At 46.2% G+C, this 24880-nt stretch overlaps 1 protein-coding gene across 1 annotated transcript in view; it reads left to right on the forward strand.

Moving 5' to 3' along the window:
* FDXACB1 (ferredoxin-fold anticodon binding domain containing 1) overlaps positions 1-24880 on the forward strand; it is a 210469-nt gene that overhangs the window by 71070 nt on the left and 114519 nt on the right. The gene's annotated exons all lie outside the window — the stretch shown is intronic.

Below are 24880 nucleotides of genomic sequence, written 5' to 3' on the forward strand. Positions count from 1 at the left end.
CACTGAAAATGACCTGCTGAAATTCACACAAAAAATAAACTCCGAAAACAGGAACCTCACACCATACAGAAATATGGCAATCGTGCTCCCCACATGTGATAGGACTGGGTTGATCCACTGTTCTAATGTCATTGTTAGCATATTCGGAAACAGTTGCTGGATGCTATGAATAAAAAATGCATATAATTTTCTTTTTTGAGATATTCCTGTATGGTCACTATTTAGACTGTATATTAGCCTGAATTTTCAGGCTTTGTTTTCTCAAATGGAATTGCAAAGTCGCCGAATAGTTGTTTCTAATGTAACAGACCAAACTACCACTATAGTGCCAAAGGCGTATTTAGAAGATAAGCCACTTCTTGGCAATGCACGGTGGCACTTTAATGAAAACAAAGGGTATGTACTCCGAAATTACCCCACCGTTGACACTCAGTCTGTAGAAATCTCCCCGTTTGTGAAAATGTGTCACATTGACTGCGATCCAGCTCTGTTTATCTTCACTTTGTGCCATGATTTGTATTTATTAAAACACGTTATTGTGATTGCAAAACAAAGCATAGGATAGCAAAACAAACATAGCATAGCATAACAAAACATTGCATAACATGACAAAACATAGCATAACAAAACACAACACATAGCATAACAAAACAGCAAAACACAACTAAACATTGCATAGCATAACAAAACATAGCATAGCAAAACAAAGCATAGCATAATGAAACACAACATATAGCATAGCATAACAAAAGATAGCATAGCATAACAAAGCATAGCATAGCAAAGCATAGCATAGCATAACAAAGCATAGCATAACAAAGCATAATATAGCATAACAAAACATAGCATAGCAAAACAAAGCATAGCATAGCAAAACACAACAAAACATAGCATAGCATAACATAGCATAGCATAACAAAGCATAGCATAGCAAAACACAACAAAACATAGCATAGCATAACAAAGCATAGGATAGCAAAACATAGCATAGCTTAATAAAACAAAGCATAACAAAACATTGCATAGCATAACAAAACATAGCATAGCAAAACAAAACACAACACATAGCATAACAAAACATAGCAAAACACAACAAAACATAGCATAGCATAACAAATCATAGCAAAACACAACAAAGCATTGCATAGCATAACAAAACAAAGCATAGGATAGCAAAAAAACATAGCATAGCAAAACAAAGCATAGAATAGCAAAACAAAACATTGCATAGCATAACAAAACATAGCATAACGTATCAAAACATAGCATAACAAAACACAAGAACACATAGCATAACAAAACATAGCAAAACACAACAAAACATAGCATAGCTTAAAAAAACACAACAAAACATAGCATAACAAAACAAAACATATCATAGCCTAGCAAAACATAGCATAGCATACCAAACACAACAAAACATAGCATAGCATAACAAAATATAGCATAGCAAAACAAAGCATAACACACACAACCACACACACACAACCACGCACACACAACCACAACCACACACACAACTATCTATCTATTTATCTATCCATCTATCTATTTATCTATCTATCTATCTATCTATCTATCAATCTATCGCCCTCACTCCTATCTATCTATCTATCTCCCTCACTCTATCTGTCTATCGATCTATCACCCTCACTCTATCTATCGATCTATCGCCCTCACTCTATCTGTCTATCTATCTAGCGCCCTCACTCCGTCTATCTAGCGCCCTCACTCTATCTATCGCCCTCACTCTATCTATCTAATCGCCCTCACTCTATCTATCTATCTATCTATCTATCTATCTCCTTCACTCTATCCATCGCCTTCACTCTATCCATCGCCCTCACTCTATCTATCGCCCTCACTCTATCTATCTAATCGCCCTCACTCTATCTATCTATCTATCTATCTATCTATCTATCTATCTATCTATCTATCACCTTCACTCTATCCATCGCCCTCACTCTATCCATCGCCCTCACTCTATCTATCGCCCTCACTCTATCTTGCTATCGCCCTCACTCTATCTATCTATCTATCTATCTATCTATCTATCTATCTATCTATCTATCGCCCTCACTCTATCCATCGCCCTCACTCTATCTATCTATCGCCCTCACTCTATCTATCTATCGCCCTCACTATCTATCACCCTCACTCTATCTATCTATCGCCCTCAATATTTATCGGCCTCACTCTATCTATCTATCTATCTATCATTCTATCTATCTATTTATCTAGATACTGATCGCCATCACTCTATCTATCTGTCTAGCTATCTACCGCCCTCACTCTATCTATCGCCCTCCCTCTATCTATCTATCGCCCTCCCTCTATCTATCTATCGCCCTCACTCTATCTATCTATCTATCGGCCTCACTCTATCTATCGCCCTCACTCTATCTATCTATCGCCCTCACTCTATCTATCTATCGCCCTCACTATCTATCACCCTCACTCTATCTATCTATCGCCCTCAATATTTATCGGCCTCACTCTATCTATCTATCTATCTATCTATCTATCTATCTATCTATCACCTTCACTCTATCCATCACCTTCACTCTATCCATCGCCTTCACTCTATCTATCGCCCTCACTCTATCTATCTATCGCCCTCAATCGATCTTGCTATTGCCCTCACTCTATCTATCTATCTATTGCCCTCACTATCTATCTATCTATCTGTCTATCTATCTATCTATCTATCTATCTATCTATCACCTTCACTCTATCCATCACCTTCACTCTATCCATCGCCTTCACTCTATCTATCGCCCTCACTCTATCTGTCTATCTATCTATCTATCTATCTATCTATCTATCGGCCTCACTCTATCGCCCTCACTCTATCTATCTATCGCCCTCACTCTATCTTGCTATTGCCCTCACTCTATCTATATATCTATTGCCCTCACTATCTATCTATCGCCCTCACTCTATCTATCTATCTATCTATCTATCTATCTATCTATCACCTTCACTCTATCCATCGCCCTCACTCTATCCATCGCCCTCACTCTATCTATCTATCGCCCTCACTCTATCTATCTATCTATCTATGTATCTATCTGCCTCACTCTATCTATCAATCTATCTATCTTTTGCCCTCTCTATCGCCCTCACTCTATCTATCTATCGCCCTCACTCTATCTATCTATCGCCCTCACTCTATCTTGCTATCGCCCTCACTCTATCTATCTATCTATCGCCCTCACTATCTATCACCCTCACTCTATCTATCTATCTATCTATCGCCCTCAATATTTATCGCCCTCACTCTATCTATCTATCTATCTATCTATCATTCTATCTATCTATTTATCTAGATACTGATCGCCATCACTCTATCTATCTGTCTAGCTATCTACCGCCCTCACTCTATCTATCGCCCTCCCTCTATCTATCTATCGCCCTCACTCTATCTATCGCCCTCACTCTATCTATCTATCGCCCTCACTCTATCTATCGCCCTCACTCTATCTATCTATCGCCCTCACTCTATCGCCCTCACTCTATCTATCTATCCCACTCACTCTATCTATCGCATCACCACAGCATTACTCAGCACCACCACAGCATCACTAAGGGGCACAACAACATCACTATGCGCTACCACAGGAACATTGAATGCCACAGCATCACTAGTCGCCACCACAACATCACTCAGTGTCACCAGAGCATCAATCTGTGCAACCATTCAACAACAACTGGGTCAAATATGTTCTCTCAATGTTTCAAGCTTTATAACAAATGTCACAAAAAGAGGTTTGTATTTCACTTCTGTTCTTGGATTTTCGTCACAATAAAATACACTGAACATATTCTTCACAAAAGTTATTTACAAAAGTTTAAGCTATTGCCATTATAAATTACAATAACTTTTATTTAAGTATTAATTATTAAAAACATTAAAAGCCATTGTTATTTGTAATATCAATACATCTAAGTCACGTGAATACAACACATATTGCATTACAAATGCTATAGGTGTCACAAGTTATAACTATTAGCACTGTAAATGACAAAGCTATTATTTTTGCTATTCTCAAAACCAACACATAAATAAAAAATGTGTCATTTACAATACCAATAGCTCAAACGTTCCTAATGCGAGACCTTATGCATTGCAAATGCTTGTTATAATTTAACAGCAGTTTCCTTAACGCTTAAAAAAAAGTAATTGATGACACTAACATTATATGTCTTTATCAGTTTGCCCGAAATGTTGCAGTCTTTATAGCATATGCTGGAAATGTTATAGCACATTGTATGATGTTCACCCTTTGGGAGCCAATGTATCTTCTGCAACTTCCTTGAATGTTTAAAGAGATAGGAGCTTTAGATTCCGAAAAAATATAATTTTACATTTGACACGAAATGCCACTGGGACTTGCAAATAGAGGAGCGGTGTTCGGCTCCCCAGTGGCACAACAAAACCTTAAGTACCTCCCTTCCCCCACATTCTGGTGGTAAAGGAGCCTGTATCACACCACTGCTTTCTGTGTGCTCCACCTTCATGAGACTTAGAGCCTAGTTATCCACACACGGACTCTGGATTTAAACTACTATTCCTTAGGCCGAACTGAACGTATAGGCTCAAACATTAAAGAGCACAGCCCACAAACTGTGACAGTCTGAGAAAAGCAACAGCATGGCTGTCACACAGGTTACATAGACTAAATGTAGGCTATAGAGTTATCTGTGAGGTGCAAAAACAGAAAATGCAGACTCAGACCAGTCTTGGGTGACACAGACACATCCTTAGGAGGCCATAGGAAGCAGAGCTGTCACACAGGCTCCAAAGACCCATACTGAATATCCCACAAATGAAACCGAAAGTGCAGACGCAGTATTTACACAGCAGAGCTGTCCCTCTCAAAACGCTGCTGTGACAGAACAAGGCTTTAGGCGGCACAGCTATTCCTCCGGTTACACTGCTCCTGCTGCTTGATTGTTTAAGTATTACATAGTAATGAGTTGCACAAGATCTCTCCAAAGTGGCTGGGCACTCCAGACACTACATTTAAAGCCCATCTCATAAGGTACATGTCCCTTTCTTCTCTGATGGATGTTGATTCAGGAATTTTCAGTAATCTGATTTCACTTGAATTATTTTCATTACTTGTATTAGTTTAAGTCGTGCAGCAGATATGGTTTCGAGCATAATGCATTTCCTCCCTGTATTATTCCTTTTCTTCATCCTTTCTCTTCCCACTACACTTTTCACTAAAACAAAGTGACACCCAGTGCATTATGTATAATGCATTGATTACTGCCTGTGTTTCGGCCAGGTAGAAGAAAAACACTACAGGGTGTGGCTCTAATCAGTAAGGCTGAGCCTGCTTAAATGTAATAACAAGAGAAAATGCCAATACTGATGCTCAAATTAAAAACACGATTTATCCAAGATACAAAGACAACCGAACTATGTATCCAGTGCTATTAAATAGCTTCTTTTATTTGAAAAAATTAATTTTTCAAGTTCTTTAGAAGATTAAACACATAAAAACGCACAATGTTATACACAAACATATACATTCAATTCAACACAAGGGAAAGTGCACGAAATTCACACAAATACTTTCATACATACCACTTCAATCATGTCACAAACACACCTTACACATTCATCCTGTACAATGCTCAATCAACCGGGGAATAAATACACCAATTGGTGATTTATGCTTTTGTTTAATCGAGCCCCCAATTCCTTTAGGTTTTGAAGAATTTGGATGCAGGGACCACTACTCCCAGGTGCTCCAGGCCCCTCAAATAAAATAAGCTATTTAATAGCACTGGATACATAGTTTGGTTGTCTTTGTATTCTGGATAAATCGTGTTTTTGATTTGAGCATCAGTATTGGCATTTTCTCTTGTTATTACATTTAAGCAGGTTCTGCCTTACTGATTAGAGCCACACCCTGTAGTGTTTTTCTTCTACCTGGCCGAAACACAGGCAGTAATCAATGCATTATACATAATGCACTGGGTGTCACTTTGTTATTACATTCGGCCAGGTAGAAGCATAACTGACTGCCTGGTGGATGGTGGTATGCTCACTAACAGGGGAAATAACTGAGAGCTTCATGTGGAAAGTGTTTAGCTATTCTCATAGTTCTGACAACTGTTACTACAATGGTAAAGACGGCATTACCACAAATTGACATTACAATTGGCAACAGCATGGGCATTGGTGTTTTGGCATTCTTATCTCCAATTAAATGGTACAGAGTTTACCCCAACATTTTGCTGGTACTAACATGCTTGGATTTAAGGAGCTCGGGATTCGAATTACAACATTTATTAATGTAATATCACTTTTGCTTAATACAAAGCAAAAGGGGGGTGTTACCTGCTGCTTGCTCCGTTTGTTTCTGCCGCCATTTGCCCAGGAGGTGCCCTGCGACCTGACCCGCGACATAGTGCCCGGTCTCCTCCTGCCGCCGGAGCTCACTCCTTGCAGAGCTCGGCCACAGTGGGGGGGAGACCCGAGGAAGGACCACAACGACCGGCAGCCTTGCGGCGGAACCCGGAAGCCTCCACCTGGGAATCCGCGCCAGGAGGCGCATTAAATCTGCGCACACCCCCGGTGGAGCGGGGGGTGTTACCTGCTGCTTGCTCCGTTTGTTTCTGCCACCATTTGCCCAGGAGGTGCCCTGCGACCTGACCCGCGACATAGTGCCCGGTCTCCTCCTGCCGCCGGAGCTCACTCCTTGCAGAGCTCGGCCGCAGTGGGGGGGAGACCCGAGGAAGGACCACAACGACCGGCAGCCTTGCGGCCGGAACCCGGAAGCCTCCACCTGGGAATCCGCGCCAGGAGGCGCATTAAATCTGCGCACACCCCTGCGTCGCGGGACCGCGCGCGGGCCAAGCCCGGGTTAAGCCTGGGACAAGGGCGGGACAGTCTGTGGCAGTCCGGGGCAGGACGAGGCTGGGCTGGGCCACCTCCTTGACACTTCATCTTAAAACTGTAAGACTTAAGACTTCGACCAATTGGTTATTACTCTATTTAACAGTTGTTATCTCCAACCCAAAAGATTAGTTTTACTATTGGCCTTGTGTATACACTGGGCTTTGTCTCAAACAGTCAAGCTTTAGTTTAAATCTATGTGAAGGCTCTGTGTAGAAAGGGGGTCCTACTAAGGCTATAGTTCCTCCTATTCCTCATCCTATTTGGGGCCCAGAGGTGATTGAGGTATCCCACTCCTGGGTATGTCCAGTATGGGGAAAATCACTAAGCCCTCCTTTACAAGCCCTAGAACCAGGCAACAAGCCGCTACAACTCAATCACTCCCGACCCTTACAGCAATTGATCTAATGCTCCAGAAAACTATAGGAGCAGTAGCAACGGCCATTGAAGACACGGAAAGGCGTTTATCTTCAACCCCTGCACTAACCCTCCCCCTGCTAGAAGGTGATGCCTCTATGGCAATTGCCAATCCGTTTGAGTCGACCGCATTTCAAATGCCCTCCTTCTTTGAGCTACCCTGTGCTCAGATCACACCGGAGGTGATTGTCTCTGCCCCACCCTCTCCATTGGCACCACATCCAACAGAAACAAGTGACCCCAAGCCTAGTCCCAAAAGGAAAAAATTAAAACCTACGATAAAATATGTGAAAAAGAAAATACATTCTCCTACTGGTGTGCAGTCTGAGTCAGTTCCTTCCCGCCCCTCTTCTGCACCACCTCTTTGGGTTACACACTTGATGATTGATCTGCAGGCCCACATAGAACAAGTTATTAGTTCACATGTAAAATCCTTATCATCACGACTAGATAGAATCCTTTCCCTTATTACTAATAAATGTCTAGGGAAGCCCCAGCTAGCTAGCTCACAGGGAAACCACGATAGGGGAGAGGGCACAGGTTCCACCTTGGGTGCTTCTGCCGGAACAGGTCTGGTGGATAGTGCACAAACAACCAAACCATCACATGTTATGGCCCATGTAGTTGTGCAGAAATCCACTACTGTTTTGAACAAACCTGCAGGTGCCCCTTGTCTCCCCGAGGTACCTAAAGTAACTGTTCCATCAACCGGTGCCCCGCCCCTACCTTTGGTAGCATCTGTGAACCGGCCATGCGCCGATAATAAACCCATGCCCACTGTCTCCCAGAAGCGGCAGGTAGAGAGCTCAATTAAATCCGCTCCCCAACCTCAGCTACCGCCTGAGACCATGCCTTATGTGGTGGTGCTTACGGGAGTTCCACCCCTGGAAACAAGTTCCACCGAATCCTACCCAGAGCTAAAATTATATTCTGGTTAAATCGGCATAGACCTATAGTGGGACCAGGGCAGGGGGAGATCCTATTTGCACGCAGTCAGCTGGCTGGGTACTTGACGCAAGGATATAGGAGGCGACTGCGTGATCATTAACTTTAGGGACACATAGGTGGTCAAACACATTTTAGGCAATGGTGGGTTGGAAAACATGAGTAAAATTTGCACTCACCACTTTGGGTACTTCTATCCACAGACTATGGCACAGCCGCTTCCTCCTTTTGATGGGTATGACCTGGAGTATAATATCCCAGTGGACAATAGATATAGGGCCCTGAGCTTTGCCGACTGACTAACACCGTATGGGGATGATAAAACTATGGTCAGTTGTTATTCTGAGAGGTCGATAGAGGGAGGCTCTAGTGGTGAGACAGGGCCCGAGGATCTAAAAGAGTGCCCCACAGTTATGTTATGTTATGTTACTGGGGGTTTTGTATAGCGCACAGCTGCTCCAAGAGCGTCCCGGCGCTGCAGGTCAAGAACAAACACCAGCAACCAACAAAGAATACCACCGGCGAAGGAAAGTGCTCAGAAGAAAAAAGAATTATTGGGAAAAGAGAAAAGTCTTGATGTTATGTTATGTTACTGGGGGTTTTGTATAGCGCACAGCTGCTCCAAGAGCGTCCCGGCGCTGCAGGTCAAGAACAAACACCAGCAACCAACAAAGAATACCACCGGCGAAGGAAAGTGCTCAGAAGAAAAAAGAATTATTGGGAAAAGAGAAAAGTCTTGAGCTCCTTTCTAAATGCGAGCAGGTTAGAGCTAGCGCGTAAGGTCAGAGGTAACTCGTTCCAAAGACGTGGAGCAAGGTAGTTAAAGGAACGTCCTCCACATCGTGCACGTCGTACTGCCGGCACGATTGCCTTGGCCAAGGCAGCTGACCTCAAGGGTCTGGATGGAAAGTAGAAGTTGACCCTTTTTTGTAGATATATTGCTTCGATGTTATGTAGAGCTTTAAACGCCATCGTTAAGGTCTTGAAAGTGATACGTTTACAAACCGGCAGCCAGTGCAACGCTCTAAGAAGGTCGCTGGCCCTAGCTCTTCTGGTTAGGCCGTAAATGGCCCTGGCTGCCGAATTCTGGACAACCTGAAGACGAGTCAGGAGATACTCGGGGAGGCCTAGATAGAGGATGTTAGAGTAGTCTAAGCGCGATCCTATCAGCGCCTGCACCGTGATCTTTCTGTGCTCCAAGGATAGGAACGGCAAAAACTTCCTCAGCATCCTTAAGATGGCAAAACACTTCCCCGTAAGTCCTGCTACTTGAGCCTTAAAGGAGAGTGTTATCCACCTGGATGCCCAGATTCTTTGCTGTTACAGAATCACCGGCACAGTAGCCGGTGTCTTATCCCCATTGTCACCATTGATCTCGAATGTTCCTGGGGGGGGTGTCGGGAGTCGGTATATGTCAGGGTGGCTTTTTGCCACCTTATGACATACACCAGGAATCTCCTGTTGGGCAGGGATCCCATAGCCATTCTCTGATTGGGTCCTGGAATGTTGCAGGGCTGGGGGCAATACTGACGATCCCAGAGTGGGGAGACCTGATGGATGGCTACGACTTATGCCTATTCCAGGAAACCTGGCTCCTGTCTGCCCCATTTAGGGTAGGATTCGCATCCTATCAAATACCGGCAGTGCAGGGACTCAGGGGAAGACCATCAGGAGGATTGTGCATTTGGGTGGCAGTGCACCTGGGGTGCTAAGTTAAGGTAGTTGACACACACAGCCCAGACATCCTTTGTATTCTTCTTACCTTTAAGGATGCCTCGGCGGTGGCCGTGATTAATATTTATTTATGCCCGATTCCATTCAAGCTAGGATTATCAACCCTAGGGGCCCTGGAGGCACTATTCTCATCCTTCCCCTCTTCTTTAAAACATGGTTATAGGTGCAGATTTCAACTGTCCCTTTGAGCCACTCTGGGGGATTCCCTCGGTAACCGCCGAGGAGGACGAGACTTGGTCAATCTCTGAATGCCATATGTACCCAGTAAAGCGATTATCGCCTCTGGCTCTTGCAATCAATAACTTGGTTGTATCTAATTCCCTCAGGGCATGCAATGGCAGACTGTTACCAGATATACAGGGTGCCCACACTTTTAATAGACCAGATAGAAGTACCACAATAGATTATATCTTGGTTAATGTGGAATTCTGGGCAAAAGTAAAAATGTTTAAGGTAATCCCCAGGGTTGAGAGTGACCACAATCTTTTAACGCTGGAACTAGTCACCCACCTAGGGACACATAAAACACAGACTGCAGCGGAATCCTCACACAATGAGAATTACCTGCAAACGGCGGGAGGTAGACGAATTCGCTGGGCGAAGGTGGCATTAGCCCCAGACACGCTAGCGGAAATCTACAATCATGTAGCTGGGGCCCTACTAGTGGCCAGCGACATGTCAGGGTCCAACCTAGATCCATCAAGTCTTCTGGCCCTTCAGCGCATTCATAACGAGCTCCACACCGCACTGGCAGACTACTTCTATACCACTAAGCCTGGTAGGTCTGGGGTCCGGAAGAACGAACACCACTGGTTTAATAAAAACTGCAGGGCGGCGAAAACTACCCTGGTAAAAGAGGTAAAAACTGGGTCACCCAGACGGATTAAGAAGGCAAGACAAAACTATAAAAATCTAGTCACAGATGCCATGTCTGAATGGGAGGCGGACAGATGGGACAAGGTAACCAGGGCGCTCGATGCCCGGGACTATAGGTCCTTCTGGAATTTGGTCCGGGGGATCGGTGGCAGAGATGTCAGCCATACTTCCCAATCTTAGTGAGGACACATGGCTTGCCCATTTCAAGCCCCTATACTCACGTGGCCCCTTAGACCACTCAGTTGCTTCACAGGAATTATCAAGACCATTGGCTACTGTACCCCTGAGGGGTACGGTTCAAGTCCATCATCCTTGCACACTGCTGGAAGTCAATGCAGCGCTTAAAAGCCTGGCTGCAGGGAAAGCTCCAGGCCTGGACAGAATCCCCAGTGACTTTTACTGGTCTGAACAAAGGGTCTGGCGCCCTACATCTGTGTTCTGTTTAGTGCCGTTATGCAGGGTTTGGATATTCCTACGACATGGTTGGGTGCGGAAATTATCCCCATCTATAAGAAGGCTTCCCCCCTCGACCCTGCAAACTACTGGCCCATCAGTCTGATCGACGTATTACAGAAGCTCTTCGCTCGAGTCCTTCTGTCCAGGTTGCAGAACTGAACGGATGACCACCACATCCTAACCTCCTTGCAGGCAGGATTTCGGGCGGGGGTATCTACGATCGATCAACTGTTCAGGCTCCAGCTTATATACTGGAGGACTGTTGTTTTAGGGGCGGGTAGTTTGTACCTGATCTTCGTGGACCTTAGGTCCTCATTCGACCTAGTCAACAGGGACAAGCTTTGGGCTCTGCTTTTGGAGCTGGGTGCCCCGACTTATTTGTGCGACCTTTTAAGGCGCATGCACGAGGGCAATTATGCCAGGGTCCGGTTTGGAAAAGGTGGGGAGCTGTCGGCCCGTTCCCTGTTGATAAGGGCGTGAGACAGGGGTGTGTCCTAGCCCCTACGCTTTTTTCTCTATCTCTTAACGGGTTGATCGCACATTTAGCGGGGGTAGGGACTTGGACTCCCCCAGCCTAGCAGGGCGGAAAATACCGGCCCTAATGTTCGCTGACGACACCCTCTTATTGTCTAAATCATTTGGGGGTGTCCAGCGAACATTGGAGGCTTTCTGTGGCTTCTGTAGGATGAGGGATCTGGAGATTAACATCTCCAAAACCAAATATATGGCGTATAACTCTAAAAAAACAAATTGTCCCCACCCACACATGGATGGACTGCCTTTGGACCGAGTGTCCACATTTGACTATTTGGGGGTCAACCTTAATGATAAAATGGACTGGACCTCACACGCAGCTAGGGCCAATTTGAAATTGTCTCAATCCTCGGGTGGCATTTTAAAAGTTTTTAACGAAACGTCCCAGAAACTGGTGGGTCCGCCGGTTGGAATATACAAAGTGCAGGCGCGAGGGAGTGCGATCTATGGAGCTGATCTCTGGGGGCATGTTAATACTCCTTCGCTTTCCCTTACGGAGAACAGTTTCATTAGACGCATTTTGCGACTCCCCCGGAGCACCCCCTTCTAAGGTTCGATCTTGGCTTAGTCCCTATACAGGAAATTGTTTTGAATCGTCCACTGCTATATTGGAGACGACTTTGGTCCACTCCGGAATTAGAGAGCGTCAGAGAGGACCTGCGCGATCTCCTGTCCAGAAGTGGTGCGGGAAAGATCCCATGGCTGAGCCATATTAAACATCTCACTCTAGCACTCGGAATGGGGGATCTGTGGTCGTCCCCTGAGGTGGCCTGCCCCCAGATCTCCAAAAAGTCCTTGAGTCTGGCTCTAAACCAACATCGCCTTGCTAGTGTTCTTACAAATCCTTCCATGGGTATGTTGACTGAGCACTTTCTTGATTTTAAAGCACTCCCCAGATTTGAGAAATTCCTGGACGTTATCCAGCCTCCACTGGCTAAGAAACTGTACATCCAATTCAGGCATGGCTCACTGCCCCTCAGAGGCCTCACGCATAAGTGGATTGGGATCTCACAATTAGTGAGCACTTGCCCCGGGTGCGGGGGTGCAGAGGAGACAGATCAGCACGTTCTGCTCTTCTGCCCCTCGTAACACGGGGCGAGGGCCAAGTGGATAGTCCAGTACTGCAGGTCCAGGGGTCTCAGAGACTTTAGGGAAGTGCTGAGAATTTTAAGAGCGGACACCACAGCCCTGGCTGTATTCGCAACATCAAGGTTCCTTTTATCCATGTGGTATATTAGGTGTGCAATCTTAAAAGGAAGTTTAAAAACACCCCCCATTAGCTAAGGGTTCTCCTCTTGATCATGGTGGGGCATTTTCTCTTTGGAAAACTGTGTGGGGCCTTAGCTACTCTTTCTATGTCTGTCATTATGATACGGGTGTGTGTCCCCATATTGCCTTCATTCGTCCTTTTGTATATTTTATGATATAGCTTTTACTGTGAAGTTTTAAAAAAGTTTTAACTTGTATTTTTTAAACTAGTCCATGAATTTGTAATTTGTCTTTTTATGGTTTTTAACCGATAATAAAAGCTTTGACTGACTGGCTTAATACAAAAATTGTATAAAGTGCAAAAATGCACTTAATACAAATGTACTGAACTTTTTCCCCACTGAGGAAGAGCACTAGATGAGGGCCTTGAGTCGAAGTGCATGGACAATACATATTTTTTTATTATAAATTCTGTTTATTATAATGTTCAACTTTAATTGACCACATCTATACATGAATAAATGATCATCTTTGTAAATTATGTGCATATATCGCCACATCTTTGATGCATGTATAGTTAAATAACAATTGGCGTCACAAAAGAAAATAAATACACAATTCCAAGAACTCTTCATCGCCTTCTCACACCTGGAAAACTTTAGCCAATCCTTTGTATGCGGGGTCTGACTATATTGAAGCAGTCCCACCGGGTGTCCCATACCTTTGTGTTTTTTTCCAAACACCCCCAGGCTTACTCACTGATTTTTCTGAAACGAGCAATAATCTATCACTAAAATCCATTCAGGAAAGCATGGCGCATCACAGACCTGCATTCACGAGTGATGCCTCGCCTGGCCAGGATGTTGTTGATGCCAATCAATTGTTTCTGACCCTAATGACCATCTCACCCAGTAAATACCCGCAGTAGGGCCATCTTGAGCTCCGCTCTTTTGATATCCCCACCTACCCGTTGAGGGTATGGAGAATTTTGGCCTATTATTTTTGGATAACTGGGCAGTCTTGTATCACACGCAGCAATGTTTCTCTCACCGATCCACATCTAAGGAGTTGTCTGACATCTTGGCTTGAGGCCTCGACCCATTCTTCTTTGTCCAGTTTATCCAGATCTGACTCCCATCTGCCTTGTTGTTTTGCCATGAGATCTGAGACGTTAATCACCAATGTCTTGTATAAACCGGATATACCTTTCCCTCAGATTACTTCCATAGTAAGTTTGGATGCTAGAACATTCAGGTAGTGAGTCGAGGCGCCCCACCCCATATAGGTCTCCAGTGCATGCCTCAATTGCTAAAAGAGCAAAATTGAGACTTGAGATGCTCATGTTCCTGAGTCAACTGTTTGAAGGATAACATATGATGATGTGCCCAGATGTCGCCAAGCTTGGAGATTCCCAGCCTGTCTCCGTTTCTGAATCCCTGTAATTGAGATGTTATTTAATCAAGCTCTGCACCATAACAGTGTTTCTTTAGCTAGTTCCACCCCTTCTTATCCTTTTCAATGCTTCCTACCAGATTTCAACTGGTATCGCCGTCTCTGAAGACAGTCAACACCAGGATCGTGTCCCAGTAGGGTCAAGAACAAGGGACTGCATCATCAAATGCTGCCATCTCTATATGAATCGGTGGATTGTATCTACCCCCAAAAATCCAGTTATTGACTGGCAGCATTTGTGCTGCCCAGTAGTACAGCCTCATGTCTGCAGCCAGAGTCCCCGTCATATGACGTCTGAATACATTTCTTGTGTGCAACTGTCCAGGGTGGGATTTCCACACACAGTTGTTTGCACTAACCTATGTTTTTGTGAACCAAGACGGTGCAGTCCTGTATGGATAATTGTGAAGGAGGTTAAGCATATGTGGTAGAGCCACCATCTTAAATAAAGTTATGCAAGATAACATATTTAATGACAATGTACACCAGTGTAGCATATTGCTCCTTAACTGTCTGTTATAGGAGTTATATTTTGCTCCCAGCTATCCACAGGATCTCTCGACATGTACATTCCCAGGTATCTAAAGGGACCTCTTTCAGATCTGATAATTGAGGTGTAGGGGGACAACGACCGTGTGTCTCCCACCAGTGGTATGATAGCTAATTTGCCCCAGTTTACACAGTGGACCAATGTCTATCCATATAGTTCCAAGATTTGGATCAGCCCGGGGACACAGAGCTCAGGTCTCTAGATGTATAGGAGAACGTCATTGGCGTATAGGGAAATGTGGTCCTCCGTGCCTCTATCTCACTGCAGTCCCAACAACTGCACATCCCTACGTATCCATTTGCCATGAGCTTCGATAGTTAGGGCAGTGAGGAGGGGAGAAAGAGGGTGGCCTTGTCCAGTTCTTCTCCATATCCTAAATTTCTCTTCCAGGGAATCCTCATCAATAGTCATAAGCATTAGAATATTCCCGCCCATGTGCGGGACCCCGGAAACACTATATAATATGTTTCCCACATATATATACATATATATATATAAAAACATGCAATAGCAGCCAATAACATCAGAGCTGAAATATGCTGTGAGGAATTTCCACCATACATGAATAATAAGCATTAGAAACATGAGAAACAACACCAAAGATTGTTTAGAAACTGTTTTAATGCTCAGAAAGCAGTAGAAATTCTCATAACTCACTGGAAGCATAGAAAGCTCCCAGGCTGCATTGCAAACACACAGTCTAAAAAGACTGATAAGCTAACCTGTAGCTGCATAGCAATAAACTGACACCGTGCCTTTAAGGCACCCCTGACCCCCTCTATCCCATCATGCCTCAGGGGTGACAGTTAGGTCAGTTGTTCTTTCCGGCTTCTTCAGGAAGGATCCTGGTTACACAGCTCCACTAATTTCTGTTTTCTGACAGAAAATTACTTCACTTTGAACAACTTTTTCACTTATTTTGACATTTTTCAACTAGTCAAGTAAGGAACTGCCTTTTTAAGTCAGTTTAGAGAGCATTTTCAGCTGAAAATGCCTTCACTTTTTGATAAGTGTCCTTCTTGTGGCAACAAGAAAGCAAAATCAGACAACCACGATGTTTGTATCCTGTGTCTGCCTGAAGAACATGATCCAGACAAATGTAAATGTAAATGTAAATGTATAGGCATTTATATAGCGCACTACTTACCCGTAGGGTCCCAAGGCGCTTCGACCGCTGCGAAACCCTTCCTGGCTTCCCTGAGAGATGGTCCCTTAATGGGTATCTCCAGGGTGAGACCAGGCATCCCCGGCGGTCTGGTGGGGCCGTTAGTGAAGATGAGGCAAGCTAATGCCCAGAGTTGCCGAGTGTGATCGCTGATCAGAGTGGGCACCGAGGCGAGAGAATTATCGAGTCCGCTGACCCTGGTCCAGAAACCTGCCGCGCCGGGAATCGAACCCTGGTCCCGGGCCGTCCTCTGCTCTCGGGTCTGCCGCCTCTAACCAGTGAGCCACACTACTTCACACCTGTCCTCACTGCGAGCACCTGTCAGGAAGAACTCTCAAAGACGGGGAGAGAATTTGCATCTATGGCCTGGCTCATAGGTCATCCAGAGGAAGGTCTCCGGGGAAGAAGGGTTCCAAGAAGACTAAAACATCTTCAAAAGACAGGTCTTCCATCCCTTCAGCTTCAGCGTCAGGCTTGGCGCTGAGGAAAGAACCACCGGTGGATCGTTTGGCTTCAAAAATGCCGTCGACGGCGGGCTCGCCGTCGAAAAGAAGAGCAGGTACGTCGACGACGTCGAAGGATCCAATTCCGTCGTCGAGATCCCCTCCACCGTCGTCAACCGGGCGACGATCGGCGTCGAAAGATGTGACTCCGCCGTCGTCAACCAGGCGACGATCGGCGTTGAGGGAGGTCACTCCTCCGCCGTCGTCATCCAGGCGACGACCGGCGTCAAGAAGTGTGACCCCTCCACCGTCGCCCAAGAAGCGGCGTTCGGCGTCGAGGACCAAGACCCCTCCGCCATCAACAGTAACACATCAGTGTCTCGTCGACGATCGGCGTCGAGGGTGTCCAATACCCCTCCGCCGTCGTCGCACAGGCACTCGACGTCGAGGCAGAAGGCTCCGTCGACGGCTGGTCATTGCCGTTCGACGTCGAGGCAGAGAACTCCGTCGACGGCCGGTCATCGCTGTTCGACGTCGAGGCAGAGAGCTCCGTCGACGACTGGACATCGTCGTTCGACGTCGAGAGAGAGGCCTCCGTCGACGACTGGACATCGTCGTTCGACGTCGAGAGAGAGGGCTCCGTCGACGGCCGGGCATCGCCGTTCGACGTCGAGACAGAGGACTCCGTCGACGGCTGGTCATCGCCGTTCGGCGTTGAGACAGAGAACTCCGTCGACGGCTGGTCATCGCCGCTCGACGTCGAGAGACCATAGATCCTCACATCGATCGCCGTCGAGGCATTCGAAGTCGAGATTGTTTGACCCGCCGACCCCCCAAAGGCCTTCGGCGGCGAGAGAAGAACGCTCAACGTCGAGACATTCAGAAAGAAACTTCGTGATCATGGTAACGGAGTCAGCTTCTCGTCATTCCACTTCACGGTCGTCTGGCTCCTCAACTGCTTCTTCAAGGTCCAGAAGTCCTGTGCGCATATCTCCTGTGCGTCAGCCAGATCCTTCGGCTGAGCAAGTCAGACTGTCACCTAGATGGTACAAGTCTTTGGACCATTGGCGAGATTCTGGGGCTGCCAAACGTATGCAAGAATATGTCAGCCCACAACACAGGTCTCCTCTTCAGAGTCTGGTAGAGGAGATGGACAAGCGTAGTCCTCCCAGGCGCAAATCACCTGTGAGAACACCAACCAGATCTCCCAGAAGATCCCGATCTCCCAGAAAAGAAAAGCCGGTCAGGCCTCGTTCAGAAGATCGGGTCAGATCTCGCTCTCCAAGAAGGGATGAGCGTTCAAAAAGATCGCGGGAGAGGAGGCACAGTGCTCACCGTAGGCGTCTACGAACTCAGTCTACTTCATCTACCTCTTCTACCAGGTCTTCCAAGAGGGATTACTCCCCTACGTTGACGGACAGTCCTACGTCCAGATCCTCCCCAGTGGAGGACATTGGAACTTATCTGGATGTCCTGCAAAGAGGAGCTCAGAAGCTGAGCATTGAAATGTCTGTCCCTCAGGTTACAACGACAGTAATTTTTGAGACTTTACACAAAAAAGCTATCTCTCGTCCACTGCTGCCTTTAGTCCCGGGGATTATGGATCCTGTCAAAGAGGTTTTCCTAACTCCAACGGCTATCAGAGCGGTGCCAGCCTGCATTCAGAAGAAATACAAACCGGCCTCTTCTGACCCGGTTTTCGTAAAGTCTGACCCTCCAGCAGACTCTGTAATAGTGGCAGCGGCGAGGAAGACGCACGCAGTTGCCGGTTCCTCTTCAGTCCCACCAGACAAGGACAGCAAATCTCAGGACTCCTGGGGTCGCAAGGTTTGCAATTCAGCTGCCTCCACTCTGAAGGCTTCCAGTGCGGCTGCACTTCTGGGTCGATACGACAGAGCCTTATGGGACTCCATGGAAAGGTTCAAATCCAAACTGCCGAAGGAAGACCAGCAGGATTTTGAAGAGACTGTGACAGAAGGATGTCTGGTGGCGAATCAGATGATAAGCACAGCTGCGGATGGTGCAGTGCTTGCGGCACATTCCTACTCACATGGGGTTTGTGCCAGGAGGTCGGCTTGGTTGCGCCTTACAGGCCTGAAGCCGGATGCTCAGCATCGCATCCTTAATCTTCCCTTTTCGGGTTCCTCTCTCTTCGGGGAACATGCTGACGAAGAGATGACCCGTATGAAGACGGAACTAGATACAGTGAAACCGGTGGGTTTGGAAAAGAAGAAAGAATTCAAACGCCGCTTCAAGACCAACAGGGGGAGAGGGGCTCAACAGAGGGTTCAAACCCCTCAGTGGTCCCAAAGTAAGAACCAGGGTAAATCCCAGTTTCGAGGCAAAGCCAACAGAGGTAGAGGAGGTCACCAACAGTCCTCTAACACCACAAGAGGAGGAAAGGCCTGAGCAATGGCTTCCTCTGGCGCCGTTGCTCACTCCAGTGGGAGGAAGTGCTTCACAACACCTGGCAGAGTGGGTCAGCATCACAAAGGATCAGTGGGTGCTGAATATACTGTGCAATGGATACAGACTACGTTTCCGTGCGCCTCCGAAGAGCATTCCTCCAAAGAACTCTTGCCCTCCCCAGCTAAGCTTGCTCCGAAGAGAGGTGAAAGTTCTTCTACAAAAAAGAGCTACAGAGGAAGTTCCTCCCTCTCAAAGAGGAAAGGGAGTCTACTCCAGATACTTTCTTGTCCCCAAAAAAGATCAGGAGGACAAGTTCAGACCAATACTCGATCTGCGTCTATTGAACAAAGTCATCGTCAAAGAAAAGTTCCGCATGTTAGCGCTTCACCAAATATGCCCACATCTTCAAGCCGGAGATTGGATGTGTTCGGTGGATCTGCAAGATGCGTACTTTCATATCCCAATTGCTCAGCAACATCGCAAGTACTTGGGGTTTGTCGTAGGGAGCAAACACTACCAGTACAAGGTGCTACCCTTCGGTCTCAAGTCCGCACCACGAGTCTTCACCAAATGCATGGCAGTGGTGGCGGTTTTTCTTCACAAAAAGGGGCTCTTCATCTACCCATACCTGGACGACTGGCTCCTAAAAGGCCCATCTCCGGTACAGGTAACACACAATCTACAACTTTGCCTGCACCAGTTGCACAGACTCGGCCTCCATGTGAACCTGGAGAAGTCAGTCCAGCGGCCTACACAGTCCATCCACTACCTAGGCTTCGTTCTGGACACAAGATTGGGAAAAGCGTTCCCTTCGGAGGAGAGACTTTTTTCCATGAGTCAGAAATGTGGGATTCTGCTAGAGTCTCTGCTTCCAACAGCCCGACAAGAAGCATCTCTGCTGGGTTCCATGGCGTCCTGCATTTTTCTCATCCCAAACGCCAGGCTGATAATGCGTCCTCTGCAGCAGGCTCTAGAGGACCAGTGGGACCAAGCGACAGGGCGTTGGGAAGATCGTATCACTCTTTCCCAAGCGACGAAGGATGCCATCAAATGGTGGACTCTGAGAAGGAATGTGCTGGTGGGAGTACCGTTTCACCAACCTCTTCCATCCCAGTCTATAGTGACGGATGCCTCTCTGCAAGGCTGGGGAGCGCATATGGGTCCGCTTCAAATTCAAGGCCAGTGGTCTGCGCAGGAGCAGACATACCACATCAACATGCTGGAACTCAGAGCGGTATTCCTGGCTCTCAAAGCTTTCTTTCCAGCGATCGAGTCCAACTCAGTCCTGGTTCAGATGGACAATACGACCACCATGTTCTATCTGAACAAACAAGGAGGCCCACGATCTCGCCCACTCTCTCAAGAGGCTCAGACAATCTGGCATTGGCTTCTCTCTCGAGGCCTCACAGTAGTGGCAGTGCACCTTCCAGGCGAGTTGAACATAACAGCAGACACACTCAGCAGGCACTTCGAAGATCAGCCAGACTGGGTGCTAAACGACAAAGTGGTAGAAGAGCTTTTTCGTTGCTGGGGTCGTCCAACCATAGACTTGTTTGCAGACGACGAAAACGCCAAATGCCACGCCTTCGCGTCCAGGTTCCACCGGCCAGGAACGCAGGGGAATGCTCTCCTGATGGATTGGTCAGGAACATTCGTTTACGCGTTTCCTCCCCTGGCTCTGATTCCGAAGGTAGTATCCAAGCTCCTCAGGTCGGACATGGAAATGATCCTGATAGCTCCGGATTGGCCACGGCAGTGGTGGTACCCGGACCTTCTACATCTGTCTGTGTGTCCACACAGACTACTTCCTTGCAGGCCGGACCTGTTGAGCAAGATGAACGGGAGGATAATGCATCCCAACCTCCCATCACTGAACCTAACAGCATGGCTCCTGAGGTCCTGCAATATGGACATTTGAACTTGCCTCCCGAATGCATGAACATTTTAAAGGAGGCTAAGAGGCCTTCCACGAGAGCGTCCTATACGTTCAAGTGGAAAAGGTTCTACTTATGGTGTAGGGATCATCACTTATATCCGACTAAAGGGCAGGAGGAGGTCATCTTGCCATACCTCCTTTCCCTGGCAACTGCTGGTTTGAAGTATACTTCTATTAGGGTGCATTTGTCAGCCATAGTAGCATACAGAAAATCACCTGATTAGATTTCTTTCTTTCAGGTTCCAGTGGTTAAGGACTTCCTCCAGGGGTTGAAAAAAGTGTATCCCCCTGTGCGAAACCCTTCTCCTCCATGGGAATTGAACCTGGTTCTATCCAGGTTAATGTCACCTCCTTTAGAGCCCATCCACAAGGCCTCCTTGCAACATCTCTCTTGGAAGGCGGCCTTTTTGGTGGCGATTACCTCTGCGTGCAGAGTAAGCGAGATACAAGCGCTCTGTGCGAAGGAATCATATACATTTTTCCACCACAACAGAGTAGTCCTAAGGGCTCATCCATCTTTCTTGCCTAAAGTCATTTCTGATTTTCATATAAATCAGTCCATTTCCCTCCCTTCGTTTTTTCCAAATCCTACGACCCCAGCCGAGTGGTCACTTCACTCCTTAGATCTTAAGAGAGTGCTCAAGTTCTATTTGGAAAGGACTAAAGGGATTAGGAAAACGAATCAACTGTTTGTGAACTATGGTTCAATGCGGACAGGTTTTCCAGCGGCCAAGAGGTCCATCTCCAGATGGATTGTCTCTTGCATTAAATTGGCCTATCAGCTTGCAGGCAAGCGTTTGTTGGGGTCACCCAAAGCGCATTCCACTAGAGGGAAAGCCGCTACAGTAGCTTTCTTGCATGACATTCCAATGTCAGAAATATGCAAGGCTGCAACCTGGAAATCGGTTCACACCTTTACGAGGCATTACTGTCTCGAATCTGATTCCAGGGCTGATACTCAAATAAGGCAAGCCTCCTTGAGGAATCTGTTTGGGTAGTCTATAGCCTACTCAGACTTGTTGATGAGATTACTGTCTTATCATTCCGTTGCCCGCAGGGAAGAGGAGAGGCTCGCTATTCTATTCTAATGCTCATGACTATTGATGAGGATCCCCTGGAAGAGAAGGATTAGTTACTTACCTGTAATCCTAGTTCTCTTCCAGGAGTATCCTCATCAAAGTCATAAGCAACCCTCCCGCCTCCCCGGGCAAAGGATACTCTTTAATAAGGAGATATTGTTAACCTATTTGTTACTGGGTTTGTTTTCAGTCTCCGAAAAGAACAACTGACCTAACTGTCACCCCTGAGGCATGATGGGATACAGGGGGTCAGGGGTGCCTTAAAGGCATGGTGTCAGTTTATTGCTATGCAGCTACAGGTTAGCTTTTCAGTCTTTTTAGACTGTGTGTTTGCAATGCAGCCTGGGAGCGTTCTATGCTTCCAGTGAGTTATGAGAATTTCTACTGCTTTCTGAGCATTAAAACAGTTTCTTAACAATCTTTGGTGTTGTTTCTCATGTTTCTAATTCTTATTATTCATGTATGGTGGAAATTCTTCACAGCATATTTCAGCTCTGATGTTATTTGGCTGTAATTGCATGTTTTTATATATATATATATATGTTTATTTATATATATGTATATATATGTGGGGCACATATAATATAGTGTTTCCGGGGTCCCGCGCATGGGCAGGAATATTCTAATGCGTATGACTTTGATGAGGATACCCCTGGAAGAGAACTAGTTTTACAGGTAAGTAACTAATCCTTCCTGGACACTGTGCCATTGACACAGACTCTTGCCCATGGGGAGTTAGTCGGGACTTTTAAGCAATTACAAAAGTATGGGCCAAAGTTGATCCTTTCCAATATATTGTAAAGAAAAGGCCATTTGACTGATTCGAAAGCCTTCTCAAAATCCAACTCTAGTTGAGCCATTGGCTCTGACACACCATCCAGTTGTGCCAGCACTGTGTCAAGACTATGTATACTATGTCTCGTCCCCCTTGCCAGTATTTTTGATCTTTCATGACGAGAGATCTCCCCACCTTTGCAAGTCTTTGACAAGAGCCTTTGCTACTAAGTTGGCCACAATGGTGATCAGTGAGATCGATGTATATGAGGTACAGGCTAATGACTTGTCAGGTTTGGGAATAACCACCACTGTGGCCCTGAAGATATCTGGAGGTAATGCCTTAGATTGGAGTGCTTCTCTATCATTTGTGAGGAATAGTGGGATTTATCTGTGTGTTTCTTAATATATTCGATGGAGAGTCCATTGGGGCAAGGTGCCTTCCCATTTGGCTTGTCCTGCATGTACGACGTCCATTCTTCTACTGTGAGCGGAGCATCCAGATCCGTCCTATTGGTCGGGGAGAGATGGCGGCATCAAACTTTGTGCCAGTGAATGCAGTCTTTCTTACTGTGCAGGTGGGATTTTCTGATAAAATGTTTCATAATAGATCTCAAAAGCCCCAGCTATTCCCTGGGCGGCGTGGAATGCGGTTACATCTGGCCCATTTATCTTAGCTACATTTACGCACTCTTATCTTTATTGGCTTACAAATAACTGAACTTCCTCATCTTATCCCCTAATTTGTTTATTCGTAGCTGTAAGTTCAGCTTTCCCCGTCCTGTCTATGCTGTTTAAGGGTTGCTTTGGTTGCCTCCAGCAGGGACCAGCCCTCATAGTCATGGAGCTTGGTCTGTTGCTGTTCTAGTGTCGTTGTCTGCTGTCCAAGGGCTTTAATTTCCTACTCCATGTCTCGAGTCCTACCCGCAAGCTATATGATTTTACCTTAAACTCCATACTTCACAAAGCCCCAATGATTTGGCCCAATGAACAAGGGCCTCTGTCTTACTTAGATTGGTTTCTCTTTGGAGTCAGTTTCTATGTGCCTCAAATTATTGTTGTCTACTTCCACAATAATCTGACCATCGGGAACTGCCAAAATTACACTTGTCAGCTACATCAATGTGCTTTCAATTAAGTGTTTGGGGGGGTGACATAGGTAATCTCATTCAAGCGCCCCCTTCCATCGTTCCCGCCACCCAGGCTGTCAGTCACTATGTCAGAGACCACCAAAGGAAATTATTTGTGGAGCAATGTCGCCACTTCTCTAGCGCCTCGAGTAAAGCTGGTGTGATGTACCCTGTTAAAGCTGTAGCGGCCATGGAAGTTATATCTGTTGCCCATCTCCTGGGCCAGTTGTAATATCCCCCTTCTTAACCTGATCATTAAGCCCATTAACGTTCCAAGAAATTAAACTGCACATTCAGGCCGTTGAATTATGTGTCATGGTAAGGTGTGGTAATGGTGCTTTATACCTGCGGATTGTGTAACGTTTGTGCTGCAGTATGGTGAGCAATAAGAAAACCTCTGTACCCAGCCCTCCCTCCCCCAAATCTTCTAACTGTAAAGTGTCTGTGCCCTCATTACTAACTTACAAAGAAAGAAACAGCGTTAAATTATGAATGTCAACAAGTGTCCAATGCAGCGAGAGAAGATAAGTCCCCGCTCCCTCCATCCCCGCATTTTCAACAAATACCCTTTTTCTGCAGCAATAAATGATCTCACTTCGAACAAGAATTTCAGGGAAGGGCCCAGAACTCCATGCCACGTGACCCCCTCACCACAGAGACCCTGCATATCGCAGAGCTGGATGTTGAGTGTTTTCTTTGCTGGATTCTGTTGTAGAAGATTATTTACTCAAGTGCGCTGTCTGCTTTTGTGAGCCCATGCATCTCTTGTTCCATCTTTTGGGTTGTCATTCTCGCTGTGGGAACCCCGGACCAAATCCTGGTGGAGGAGGGACATCGCAAACACAACAAGATGATGGA

This window comes from Lissotriton vulgaris, chromosome 2_1, assembly GCF_964263255.1.
Source record: "Lissotriton vulgaris chromosome 2_1, aLisVul1.2, whole genome shotgun sequence".
In the NCBI taxonomy this organism is placed as follows: domain Eukaryota; kingdom Metazoa; phylum Chordata; class Amphibia; order Caudata; family Salamandridae; genus Lissotriton; species Lissotriton vulgaris.